The following is a 13,378-nucleotide window of genomic DNA, read 5'->3' as shown; positions in this document are numbered from 1 at the left end:
TTGCACTACTGCCTCTTGTTTTCTCATATAATGTATATTTTATAAACAGTTGTGCATCACATCACCAAAATAGTTTCAGTATATGTGAAAAAATATTTGCCAATAAACCTAATTCTGATTCTGATTTAAGGCTGGAGTCACTAGAGACCAATCATTACCTGTACATGACAAGGGCCTCTAGTGGTCATGTAGATAATGACTCTGAAGTAAAAGCAGCAGCAGTATACAGTGTGTGACTCAGATGTGAGCAGACACTCTTCACATCCTGCCACAACAGCTAGCATTGGTTTCATCATGACCAAAACAATGGCAAAGGAGCAGTTTTACTGTTGAGTTTGGAGGACTAGTGATCTGACCCAGTACAGTCCCATTATATTATGTCAAAGAATATGATCCATATGGTGCTTGTAGTAGACATAGACCTGATTACCAGGTCTTTGTTATTACAGATACAATAACACATGGTTATGATTATAGAACTGTGAGTTTTATTAGTTTTAGGAACATGACTTGATGAGGTTTAGAAAAAGACTGTGGTTTGGGTTTTTCTCCTCAAAGTTACATTTCTGCTCTGCTGGTGTGAAGCAGTGAGTCTACTATATGGGTTACCAGTCTGATCTATATGAACTCCATCCTCAGGGAGCGCTTTATTGGTCTCTTGACCAGTTTGAAAATGAATGCATGTGCTGCATCCACTCTGCTGATTAACATTCTTTTAAATGAAACCATGCTGTTTCCTCCATCTTTCCTCTCATTTCTTCAGCATGGTCTTCTCCTACTGCCTGTGTGTAGTAATTAGAATTGACCAAAGAGGCTGAAGGTTGCACTGCCGTCTTATCATGCAGTATTTCATGTCACTGAGGCTTAGACATTCATTGAATAGACACTATATTGGTTGTCCTGAACAGGGTACTTTTAGTAGACGTTTCTACATATGTCTGAACCTTTTAAAATGATAATGTAGCTGTAACAGCACATTATCTCACAATAGTATTAGGTCTTGATATTATTATTCAGGAAAATAAAGTAAAATAGTCCATAGTCTATCTATAGTATAGTATAATACTTCTCTCTGACTGCACCAAGCATATCTAAAACTATTTCTGTGATGCCCCTGCTGAGGTGCAGTGTCTGAAATGCATTCTAGCAGCCTTTACAGGCCAACTGTCAGGGACTGCTGCTGTTGCTGCTGAATTTCATGCTGCATCCAGTGGAAGTGCATAGGATGAATCACCTAGTTGAAATTAATCAGGCACTGCTGCTACACTGGATGATTCACTATCTTCACTTCATAAGTTCAACTACTCTTGGAAGTATTTGACTGACAGAGGAAGTGTACTACAGTACTTTATATGGCTAATAATAAGTTCATTTCTGAAGTAAATCCAGCCTTTAAAATGAGCCTTTCTTCAAATGTTAATGCATTCTTACTTTTTTTAAAACATTTTTTTCTTGAACTTTAAATATCAATAGTACAACAGATTTAGACACACTGCTTAGTCAGAGATATCAGACTGAGCAGATATCACAGAAGTCTAAATATGTGTATTTTTATTTAATCCTTGTGAACAAGACAAAGATGACAACAGATACAAGCAATTCTATATGCATGCATAGTTATGAAGTAGCATAATAACATCCTAAAGGCATGTTTACAGTGTGTAGTTTAACACTTGTTACTATTAGTAATGGGTAGTCTTTTTTTTTTTTGGTATTTTTGTAGTGTCCAGATTTTTGTAATAACAAATTTCTTTAGATTACAGAATATTATCCATCTGTGAAATACAAATTGTATTAGTAGACTTTTTGTGGTATGCAAGTTGATGTGAATAAATGTAGATAAGAATATATGCTTAATTCTGGTTACTTACTGTAAATAAGAGTGTATTGGTGTAGGTTCTTCCAGCTGGATTGGACTTACTGCTGGTCCAGCTGGTCCACTGGGGTCATGTTGACTGGAAACAGACAGAGAGGACTTAAATCAAGATGTTAAAGGATAATGATAATTGAAATTTATTACAACTTAGTCATAAAGTGTACAGTTCTAATGACCATTATTCATATTGTAACTGTAAATGGGAATGTTTTTCTTTTTTTGTTTTGTTTTTGTTTTACCCAAACAATGAATGAATTCCCATTCATTATAGAAATAGGAATAAGATAGAAAGGTTGCAACCAATGTACAACAAAACAGGACATTTTTTAAACTATCTGAATGACCCATCTGTCTGTGACTCCGTTCAGATAAATGTGTATGTGTGTATGACTGTTGGCTTGGAGGAGGTTACCCACATTACTAAAGGGGAAACCTCCGACAGAAACTTGAGATGCTGTTTACAAATATTCCAGTCCTAAAGTTTTCCAGCAGAACCTTTTTCATTTGTTAAAGTGAAAATAAAACCTGGTATAGTCAGTTTGGCTGTAACTGAAACAAACACTGGGTTTGATAGTTAACCATACTGTGCAATCATGACTGTCGTCACACACTCAGCTGATGCACCCAGGGATTATAACGCAAAAGCACTACAGCTGTCTGCCGGTATCAGCTCATAGTCCTTTATGTGTTCTGCACCTACAGGGCTTCAAACTCATGCTAGGGCTGTATGTGTGTGTGTGTGTGTGTGTGTGTGTGTGTGTGAGTGGGTGTGCAGTCAATTCACTTCTTGCCCAGTTTCTGCATGTGATATCAGTATGGCCCCCTCACCTCTCAATTTCTGTTTACCACACACACACACGCACACATGCACAAATGCACTAACAAACCAAACTAGTATTTCATTTGGTTGGAATGCTTGAATGTGTGAAGTCCCTGTTGGTTTTTGAAAACAGGCATTTTATTTACTGCCAGTGGCAATATGGTTTCTGAGTAACAGTCAACAATGGCTCACTTAATGAATCATCGCTGAATCACTGAAACTTACAGTAATTACAACAGAATAAACACTCTATGCTCATTATATCCAATCTCAAAAATTGTGTTTCTATACATTTTGCACAAGAAAAACATTTTGTGAGAAGCATAATGTATTTATATCAGTATAATGTGGAAATATATCTGAAACTATTTCACTGCCTTTTCCTGCAGTATTTACTCACATGGCCTAAATTTTCAAAAGATGCCGTGGGTGAATATTCAGGTGACCCAGTTTTGGTTCCTGCTGTATGTCCTGAGTACGTCCCACATCATCTATATGTGAGTGTTTGTGTTGAGAGATAGTCTGGATGGTCAGGGCCTACAAACCGACATAGAGGCAGCTGCTTGATAAACAATAAAAACAGCATAGTCCACATACTGTATCTGCTGGAGGACAAACCAAACAGCTGCATGCTTCTGTTTGGCTCACTACTAGTGGATTGTTAAGAGTCGCATATCTCTTAGTGAGTATATACAACTCTGCCAGATGTTAAAGATAAGCAAGTTCTAGTTAGTTCCCAGCCAGAAAAAATGAGACATCAGCAGCACCTTTTTAGGCTGTGCTATGTAGCGCACAAAAGCAGTAACCAAAATACTAATTATTTTTATGTAAAGTGCAGCTAATGTGGGAAAGAGTCTTACAGTGCCTGAATGGGAGTGAATTTAAATGGCTATAGGCCTACATGGGAACTGTCACATAACATTGACCAACACAACACAATTTTTAACACAAATTTTTAGCTTTTGAGAAGTAGACGTGAAGCTAATTGAAAATTGCAGTTAAAAATATCAAAATTTTCACATCAAAATAACACATTGTTAATTATCAGATAAACTATTAACAATGACCTACAAAGCTACAAAATCTTATGACCATTGACTTTGCCAGCTACACCTAATGACTACTGACTCCAACAACTGTAACTAATCAATGTAAATCCCACACATTGAATAAATAACAGAAATAAACTATTGACTATTTTCTGGTAATAGCAAAAATTGGTCATGTGGCTCAGAGTGGAAAAGACTGAGGACTAGATTTAGATGGCTGTGAGACATAGATATTTAAATAAATACTTCTTCATTGTGTGACAGGCAACTTGATTTCAGAGAAAGATGACATCTCAACTTCCCAGCATTGTGATCACCTCTCTAGCTTGAATCTTCTAAATAGGGAAAACGCTTGTTAAAGTTAATAGGCCAGTTTGCTCTGCTAAAAAAATGTTGTAAATAAACCAGGCTATTTTCACGTTGCTTGACAGTGTCTTGGTAAATTTAAACCAATGCCATTATCTTGCTTTCTCTGCAGGTTGTCAAATGTTGTAAATGGTTGGTTAATTAACTTTTATAGTTAGTTAATTAACTTTTAAATTGCAACCCTGTCTGTTGCTATAACATTATGTCAGCTCATATTTGAATAATGTTAGCTGTTATAGTGTCTGATCTCAAAACAGGGTCTCTTTACTCCCTTGGTGCCAGAAAATGCCAGATTTCTACTGAAATCACAACTAAGGTTCAATATGGTATTATTTATTCTGAGAAATTTAGTCAAAGCCAATATGGTTTCCATCAGCAGCAAAACCTTTTTCAAAGAGTTAAACTCAAACTTAATGCAGTTAAATGTAATTTAAATGCTTGCCTTAGAAACACAAATGGATGTTTGTTTATCAGAAGAACATAAAGCACATTAGAGCAGAATTCTTCACAAAAATAATTTTGGACAGTCGTTCTCTTCAGAATTCATGACAAATGCATCAGCAAAGTCATATTTTGTGTTACTTTTTTTTTCCATAGGGGTGCCAGATTCCAGCTCAGACCAGTACACACCTTATGGTTCCTCAAGTCCTCCAGCCAAAACAATAAAATACATCACTTCTCCCTACCTTCAAACACAGCCCACAGAAACATTCCTCTGGCATGCTTATAGGACTTATGTCATTGTGGTGACAATTTGTACAGAAGATCCTCTTATTTCACATATAGTCAGACTGGGAACATTTTATATCTAATCAATGTTACTGTCTTCCTTTAGGTTTGGTAGGTTTGTTGAACTAGTGCAATATAAGTTAAGATTTTTTGTCTACTGCACTCATCTTAAAATATGTTTATTTCTGTTTGTCTGGACTTCCTGGGTTCAGAGTTATAAAGCTGATCATTCTGTCACTCTTTAAGGCTAAAATCAAAGCTGCCAAAATTTTCATTAACACTTGTAAGTCAGCTATGTAGGTTATAACAATCAATATACCACCATGTTTAACTGAGCATAAATATTTTAAATATGTAATGCCTTCAAGAAATGGAACTGCTGGGGACTCAATCTGCTGATGGAATGGGACCACCAGCTGATTGACAGCTGATTTGAAGAAGAAATACCACACTGACATGCAGACAACTCAAACAAGAATTTTTAAATTCCTGCTCCTGATTTAGCACTGCACCACTATAGAGTACACCTGCCAGACACACACCACCACAGTGTCACATGGTTCACACATACTCAAACCAACACACTGTGCTCCATACACCACTGTACAAAAAACACACAACAGCCATACTTGCACAGCAGGGCTTCTAGCTTCAGCTATGTTTCCTTGCTGGCACTGCATTGCAGTCATCTCTGACCTCCAAGCTCCTGGCTGTACACTCCTCCATCAGCCTCCATCCCTCCTCTCCTTCCTTCTTCCTCCTCTTCCTCATCTGGTCCTAACCCCAGCCCCGCGTGTCACTTCCTCCTTTCCTTCTCCACCTACCTGACTTTCCTGTCCACACGGAACTTCAGCATCCTCCCCTGGATCAGTCATGTACCAACAGAGGAAGACGGGATTGACAGACAGAGAGATAGAGATATGTAGGACAGATGGAGGAGAAGAGGGAGATACACACCGCTGTCCTTTTCCGTCGCCTGCAGACTGCATGCCTCTCTCTCTCTCTCTCTGCCTGTTTCCCCACCTGTCTCCCCCCCCCCCCCCCCGTCTCTCTCTCTCACACACACAGAATTGCTGCCTTCTCCCTGAGATTTGCAACACTCAGCTTATTCAGTCCCCTTAGTCTGGCTGATATATACTTTATCTCTATTACAGCCTCCCCCTCTCTCTCTCTCTTCTATCTATCTATCTGTCTATCTCCATCTCATTTGCTGAGGACCTATCTGTCTCTCTTGCAGTACCACTTATTCCTTGTTTGATTTTTTTCCCTAAGGACAGTGCTTAGACAAAACCCCCATGTGGTCTCAGAGCTCAGAATGATAAACCTATTCTCTGTGTGTATTTATGTGTGTGTATATTTCTTTGTTTACACTTCTGTCCAGACTGTCTCCTAGCCAGTGCTTCACAGGAACAAGCATTTACTCTTTTTGTTAGACGTCTGATCAGCTGGGGCCAGAGCTTTGGGGGTAGGGTGGGGGTAAAGTACATTGGTGGGACAAGACATGACAAATTAGAAAAAGCTCACACTAGTGATGTCCTATTCAGTTCCAATGGAAAGTGTGTCCAAGCTTTTGACTGGTAGTGTGAGTTTATAAAAATCAACAAAGCGCGCTGAGGATTTTTCTGCAGTCTCAGGGCTAAACATGAATATAAAGAAATCAGTGTTCAGGGCAAAAAACAGTAAACTAAGAAGGGATTGTACTCTACCTCTGCAAAGGTTCTGATACACTTTCCCATTTAATTCAATGGTACAGTAGGTCTAAACTTGAGTGGTAGCGTAAATAGACTGGACAAGATACAAGAACCCTTCATATATAGAGATTGTGGCAAACTGTCCTTGTGTGCTTCCATTATGTCCTGGTAGCCTACTTATTTCTTGCTACGATTACTGTTGAAACATATCTCTTGATCTGTGTTCTACATTCTTCCCCTTCTTCAACTATCTTCCAGAAAAAAGAAAAAATTCTACACTCCTTAACATACATATACTGAATAAGTTGTGATCCCTCAGTGGCCCATGATCTGTGCCTTATACTGGGAGGTCAGCATTAAAAGCAGCTCCAGTAACAGAGTAGCAGAGCTCAGCAGGATGACATACTAACTTGTCATCCTGTCCCAGGCTGTGAAAGGACTTCCTTAATCACAAACAGCGAGATACTGTCTCTGCTCTAACAGGCTCCACAGCAAAGTTATACTATACTGTAAAGAGGCAGACACAAAAATTCACTATACAGTATGTCTGGTGTGGAAATGCCTTTTAATTGATGTGACTACACATCTGCCTTTTTCAACTCCCACACACACCAGAAGTAATAGTGAACTCTTCTCTTCTGCTGTTTCCATGCTTCCAGCCATTTTCTTCTTAATTTCTTTCAAAAGATATGACCATGCTGTTCACACTATCAGCAAACAAGAATTTTGCTATGAGCACTAGGCGATTTGTTATTTTTTAACAGGACTGTTGACTGTTATTGCTGGACTCCTAATTCTACAATTCCATTTTATCCAATTGTCTTCCTTCTCTCCCTACTACAATTGTTTTTTATAATTGTGTATTAAAGTGATGAGTAAATACACAAAACTATAGTCAAAGTTTATGTATGTGGACATGTTGGGGGATCTATTTTTTAAAAAGGTAACATTTTATTTTCTTTCTGATCATAGGAATATAATGAACTAAATGACTTACAAAAAACAAATTGTTCATTTTGATGAACGAGATTCAAAGAGCCAAGTCACTAAAATGATCCGATTTTCTCATCACTACTTCATGTGCGATATCCTCCTGTCTTGTGTTGGTTTTAGCATATGGGGTGGTTTTAGCATACACGCTAAACCGCAAATCATGTGACTGTATACACGAAATGGTTAAGAAGTGGGAGGCATTTTGGTTTAATTCTCTTCTAAGGGGGATGGCATATGGGGTCTTCCCTATGTTCCTTGGTACCTATGTTCCCCAGGGCATAATGCACATGGTGGTTTTCTGCATTATGCAGGTAGGCTTTACAATGGGATGACACCTTAAACTGCCATAATTCCATATGTCTAACAATTGAAAAAGTAATTAAGAGCAATAGTGTATTGAGTAAGAATAAGAATCCGGATTTAAGACATCATTATAAGTTTTGGATTTACCTTATACACCCATACCTCAGCTGTAGTTTGAATGGTTAATTACAGAATGCTACTTTTGAGTTTGTGTTTGGCATAGATGAGAACTGGTACATTATAAACCGTTATATACCGTATAAGACGTTATTCAGTAAAACTGTCATGGATTCATTTAAATATCTAGATGTTGAGTCATGGCAACTGGACTTCTAGCTTTTAGGTCGAAACGTTTCACTATTCATCCGAGTGCTTCATCAGTCTACGAGAATGCTGGTATGGGAACTCTAATTTATCCTTCAGGTTGGTTTCGCTCCACCCCTAGCCCAAACAGGCTCATTAGGTGAGCTATGTAAATCGGGTGAGAGTCGTTAGACCCACACTCCTGAGTTGGTTTCACTTCACACCTGGCCTGAATAGGATCATTAGGTAAACAATAGAAGTGAGCTCTGGTGAGGGTTGTTAGGATCTAATGGTATACTCATGTGGCCCCTCTGACTCACCAACTGGCTGCAGAGTGTGCCCTCCCTGGAAGACATTTGATGTGTTCCTTAATTTCCTGGGAACAGATGAAAGAACAGCCTGGTAGATTGAAGACAGGTTATGTCTGAGCGCTCCACCCCTGTTAAGGGAGGATTTTTCCACTTAAACATATATAGCTTCTCTGACTCCTCTGTCAAACCACTTGTCTTCTTTGAGAAATTTTTAGCTATATCTGTAATTGTGGGTTGATCAGAAGCGGATGAGACTTGAAATCAGTCTTCATAGGCATTCCCACCTTTCACTAGCTCGCAAATGTAAATATTCTCTGAACTCCTTTTAAGTATGTATGAAATACAATAAAATGTTCGAAAGTACATATATTAAGTATGGTTTTAAAGGTATTTCAGTATTTTTTCTGAAAATGAACCCCCTAATGACCTTAAATATTGCAGCACTTAAAACTGACTAAGGAGTAATTGGCATGACTGTGTAACTTCTAAAGTAGCCTACATGTAGTTTTGTTACATTCAAAACTACACAGTATTACTAGTACTAACAAGCATTTACTTGAACTATAGCACACTTGTAATGTAACAGCTTTTCATGACTGTAAGATTGGTATAATTGGTATACAATAACATATCATTTACTACATGAAACAGTTTTAAAATTTTGGATTAAAGTTTACAAACATACAGACATTAGACTAAATTGACAGCAGCATATGACAGGTTGGAGTACCTGTTTCAGGAAAAATCGTTGTATGTATGATTTTGATGAAAAAAGGGATTTAATATTCACTGATGTGGCAGTAGGAGACGTATCTCTGAAAAATGTCACTTGTCACAAAAAGTTATGACGTTACATGGGGTATACAAACTAATGTCTGAGCAATAATAGACAATAGATCATGAAACCAATTAACTTGAAAATGTCTTTTCACAAATATATCACAAGAGAGAAATTGAGCTGTGGTGTCTAGAGAATGAGTGGGGAACAGGGCAGGTGTCCTGGTGAGTTAGGCTATAGCTAATAATGTTCGGTCCAAATACAATAAAACATACAGGAAAATACCATAGCATGCATAAATGACTTTGCTGCATCCATAAACAAACAGGATCTCATCTGTCAAAAATTTGCCTAATTATATTTATTTTTTTAACTTATTTGCAAAAATTAAATTTGAATCCCAAAATAATGCCAAGATATTTAAATGTAGTAACTATTTCAGTCTTTTAACCCTGGTGAGGATATCCATGTCTGTTCATTTATTTTAGAAAAGAACATACTTTTTGTCTTATTGATGTTCAGACTCAGCTGCTTGTTCAGATTTTTTTCTGTGTATACACAATAGTGTCATTGGCATTCGTCTGAAATTCTGTGCTGTAACACTGCTGTGCGAAGGCATTCATATAAAGAGCACGGAGCCTAACGCTGATCCTTGTTTCCTGTTTGTCTTTTATTTTGGTCAGTTTCCTGTGTTCCGGTTCTGTTTGTGTTAGTTCCAGGTAGCTTTGTGTTTCGTTGCGCATTAGTTTGATTACTTTCACCTGTGTCCTTGGTTCTGCGTATATATGTCCCCTGCATTCATTTGTTCTTTGTCGAAGCATTAACATGGTAATGTGTGTGATGGTTACCTCCGAAGGTGCTTTCTCGATCTGCCTGCCTGCCTACCTGCCTACCTGCCTACCTGCCTGTCCGCCGAGTAGCGGAGGTAATTTGTGTTTTGCCTGAGCCCTGGATGATCCAGGGAAAATAAAGCCTGTTCGTGTCCAGCATTTGGGTCCTCACTTTTTCCTCCATCACCAACACCACCAGCTCGTAACAATCCTTGAGGAACACCCACTGTACACTTCATATTGCTGGACAGTGCATCATTCATTTTGACACATTGTATCCTATTTGAGACATAAGACATCCAGGCCAATACAAAAGATGAAACATTTAATTTAGAAAGTTTTGAAATAAGAATATCATGATTTACTGTACCAAATGCTTTATGCAAATCTAAGAATGCACCACCAATTATTTCTCCTTTGCCAAGCTTCGATTTTAATTGCTCAATTGAATCTAACGTCACTAGTATAATGATTTATTATGAAGGCATATTGTAAATGATTTAAACTAACATTGCTTGTATTAAGAAAAGTTGTTAGCTGTTCAGTGAGAACTTTCTTAACAACCTTGGACAATAGTGGCAATATGCTTAAGGGTCTCTAGTTATTAGTTTCCTGGGGGTCTCCAGATTTAAAAATAGGAATGACAATGTCATGTATACCAATCACTGGGAAATATACTGTATTTAAAATAATTATGCTATGGATAGCCGTCAGTAATTTTGGGTAAGTGCATACTCCACTTGTCTTCACTAAACTGAAAAAGCATTAGAGGTGTTAAGCCCCTCACTTCAACTTTTTATCTCCTTCAGACAATTGTTTCTTCTGCGCATGTACTTCTCTTATTATACACATTTGAACAGCTGATGTCTTTTGTGAAGCTAAAATGGCACATATACATAGTTTATAGTTTACATTATTTATATTTTGTCAACTGCCTTATTTCTTAAAGCTTATAGGAAGTGTTTTTGAGGTTTTTCAGTCATGGCCATGATGATTAGAGTAGCAACATGCTGAGCACTACATAGGTGTCAAGTAGCCTAGCAAAGAACCCCTTAGGGCTACTAATCCAGTGATCCTCATTGTAAATGTCCTAGGCCTGGAGACATTTGAATGGGGAGGAACAGCTTTATAAATCTCTAGCTTTTACACCTGTGAGCCAGTGTTGAGCCAAAAAAAGCCTCACACGAAAAAAATACCCAAGTTGTTAATGATAATTCTGTATAGGTTTGACATTACAAACAACGCTTTTCATTCTAGTGATTTGTTCCACTGTAAAATGTTGGTTGGAGCAGCAGGTATGCATTTCCTTATAATTTCTTTATTTAGTTGCATCAAAAAAGAAAATGTGTTGTAAATACTGCTGAGCGCAGGTATTTTCTGTGTGCTTTGCCTGGAGTTTCAAACATGTACTTACAGGTGTAGGACATCATCACCATAGCCCAGTAGTAACTGCAGAAGAGGAAAGAAAGAAATGTGGAATGACAGTAATCCAAAGTCCCCAACTGGTGTTAATGCTGCAGTTTATGGGTTGTATCTTACCCCTAGGATGCCCCCAACTCTGCATTATATGACATAACACATAGACATGGACATGTCTAAGTACCAGCACTTTTCAAGCCCCATGCTTGGAGGCAGAACGTGGTGAGCATCTATTTGTGGCATCATTGTCCAGAAGACACGGTCAGTTTGGAAGAGAGCCAACAGAGTTCTGGCCACAATCCAGAATTTGTGCCTGTCTCTGTGCCATGTATTGTTGGGTCCTTCAAATTTCATCAAACAATAAATCAGGGTTTATGTGGACACAGCCAATAGAGCAAAAAACTAAAAGGATTTTAAGTTTTCTCTCATAATTAGTATGTGGTGTTTCCTCTCTGCCCCTTTCTGCAGGTATTTGTTGGAAGTTTCTTCTGCTAAAGGGAGTTTTTGCTTGCTCTAGGGCACAGGTGTTTTCCAATTATCCCTGCCTTACCCTTATCCACAAACTATTATTTTAGTAATAAGAAAGATGGGGCAAAATGTGGGACGTTACAGTCACAGACCGCAGGGCCAACATAAGCCATCACACATTTTAGTGCAATGTATGCTATGGATTAGTGGCCGAACTCTGTACACAATAACTTTTTATATTTACCTGATTTACAAATGGGCAGCACGGTGGTTTAGTGGTTAGCACTGGTGCCTCACAACAAGAAGGTCCTGGGTTTGTAACCTGTCAGGGACCTTTTTGTGTGGAGTTTGCATGTTTGCAAGGCTTATGCAGCTTGTACTGTATCTCATCACAGTAATCCATAATGGTTTTGGAGCCTTGACATAATTGCAAAAAGCAGGCATTTTAGGATCCTTTTTAATACTGATAAATATGGCTATCCAACATAGTTGGAATTGTCCAGATTTTATTCACTCAGCTACCACTGACATAATTAGTAAGGCAGTAGTAAACAATACATGTACTGCATTTGACTCATTTCACATCTGGGCTCATCTCAATAAGAAACACAATTTTCTACCACTGATGACACAGGTTTTAGCTCATAACTTTAGGGTTGTGGAACTTTTTGCTACTTTTAATTTGCATGGAAATCTAGTGTGGAAATCTCTGTCTGCCTGAAAAAATAATCAATACTACTACTTTGAAATGCAGACTGTAATTACTGTAACCCATAGTGTACATGAATATGGTCTGATTTTATACATGAGTATAAATGAGTATTTACCTATGAGTAAAAAAAATGTAACTTTACTTACTCTTTCATAAAGCTGTTGCAAATGATAACAATTCTGACCCCAATTCTGAAAACCTGACTATGGGCTGATTTTACATTTGCTCCATTTTTCAGGGTAGAGTTGACATTTGGACTCAACAAATTATTTCACAAATGCCAGAATGGAGAATCATGAAGACAGCCATATTCATATATTTTATTGCTTATTAAAAAAAAACAAAAAAAACACTCTCAGATTTCCAAAGGCAAGGCTTGGTAAGAAATACCAATAGCTAATGAGGTCTACAAATTCAATTTCAGCATCAGGTCTTTTCTCCATTTTGCTTTCATTAGTCCTTCTCTCTTCTCTTAGGTTCCTCTAGTCCTTCTCTTTACACTACTACTGATGAAGTGTGTGGTTAAGATCAGGAAATCTGTTGCTGTAGTGTACAGAAACCTTATTCTACATTGGAGAGCAGCTGAGAAGATCGTCGGTGTCTCTCTCCCCTCCTTCCAGGACATCTCACCCACAAAGCTCTCAGTATTGTGGGTGATACCACCCATTCGTCACACAGCTTCTTTAGTCTGCTGCCATCAGGAAGGAGACTGATGGCAGGAGTCTTCAGT

General features: G+C 38.1%; 1 protein-coding gene across 11 annotated transcripts in view; it reads right to left on the bottom strand.

Annotated features, from left to right (window-relative positions):
• Positions 1-13,378, bottom strand: part of plekha6 (pleckstrin homology domain containing, family A member 6) — a 103,129-nt gene that overhangs the window by 80,286 nt on the left and 9,465 nt on the right. For all 11 annotated transcript variants that reach the window (XM_026306060.1, XM_026306058.1, XM_026306059.1 and 8 more), the window contains exon 2: positions 1,872-1,955. The gene's annotated coding sequence lies outside the window, so the exon portion shown is untranslated. The remainder of the gene's footprint in view (positions 1-1,871; positions 1,956-13,378) is intronic.

The sequence above is a fragment of the Mastacembelus armatus genome, chromosome 5 (genome assembly GCF_900324485.2).
Source record: "Mastacembelus armatus chromosome 5, fMasArm1.2, whole genome shotgun sequence".
NCBI lineage: Eukaryota > Metazoa > Chordata > Actinopteri > Synbranchiformes > Mastacembelidae > Mastacembelus > Mastacembelus armatus.
The sequence above is the reverse complement of the archived record's forward strand: the minus strand, read 5'-3'. Positions and strand labels throughout refer to the sequence as shown.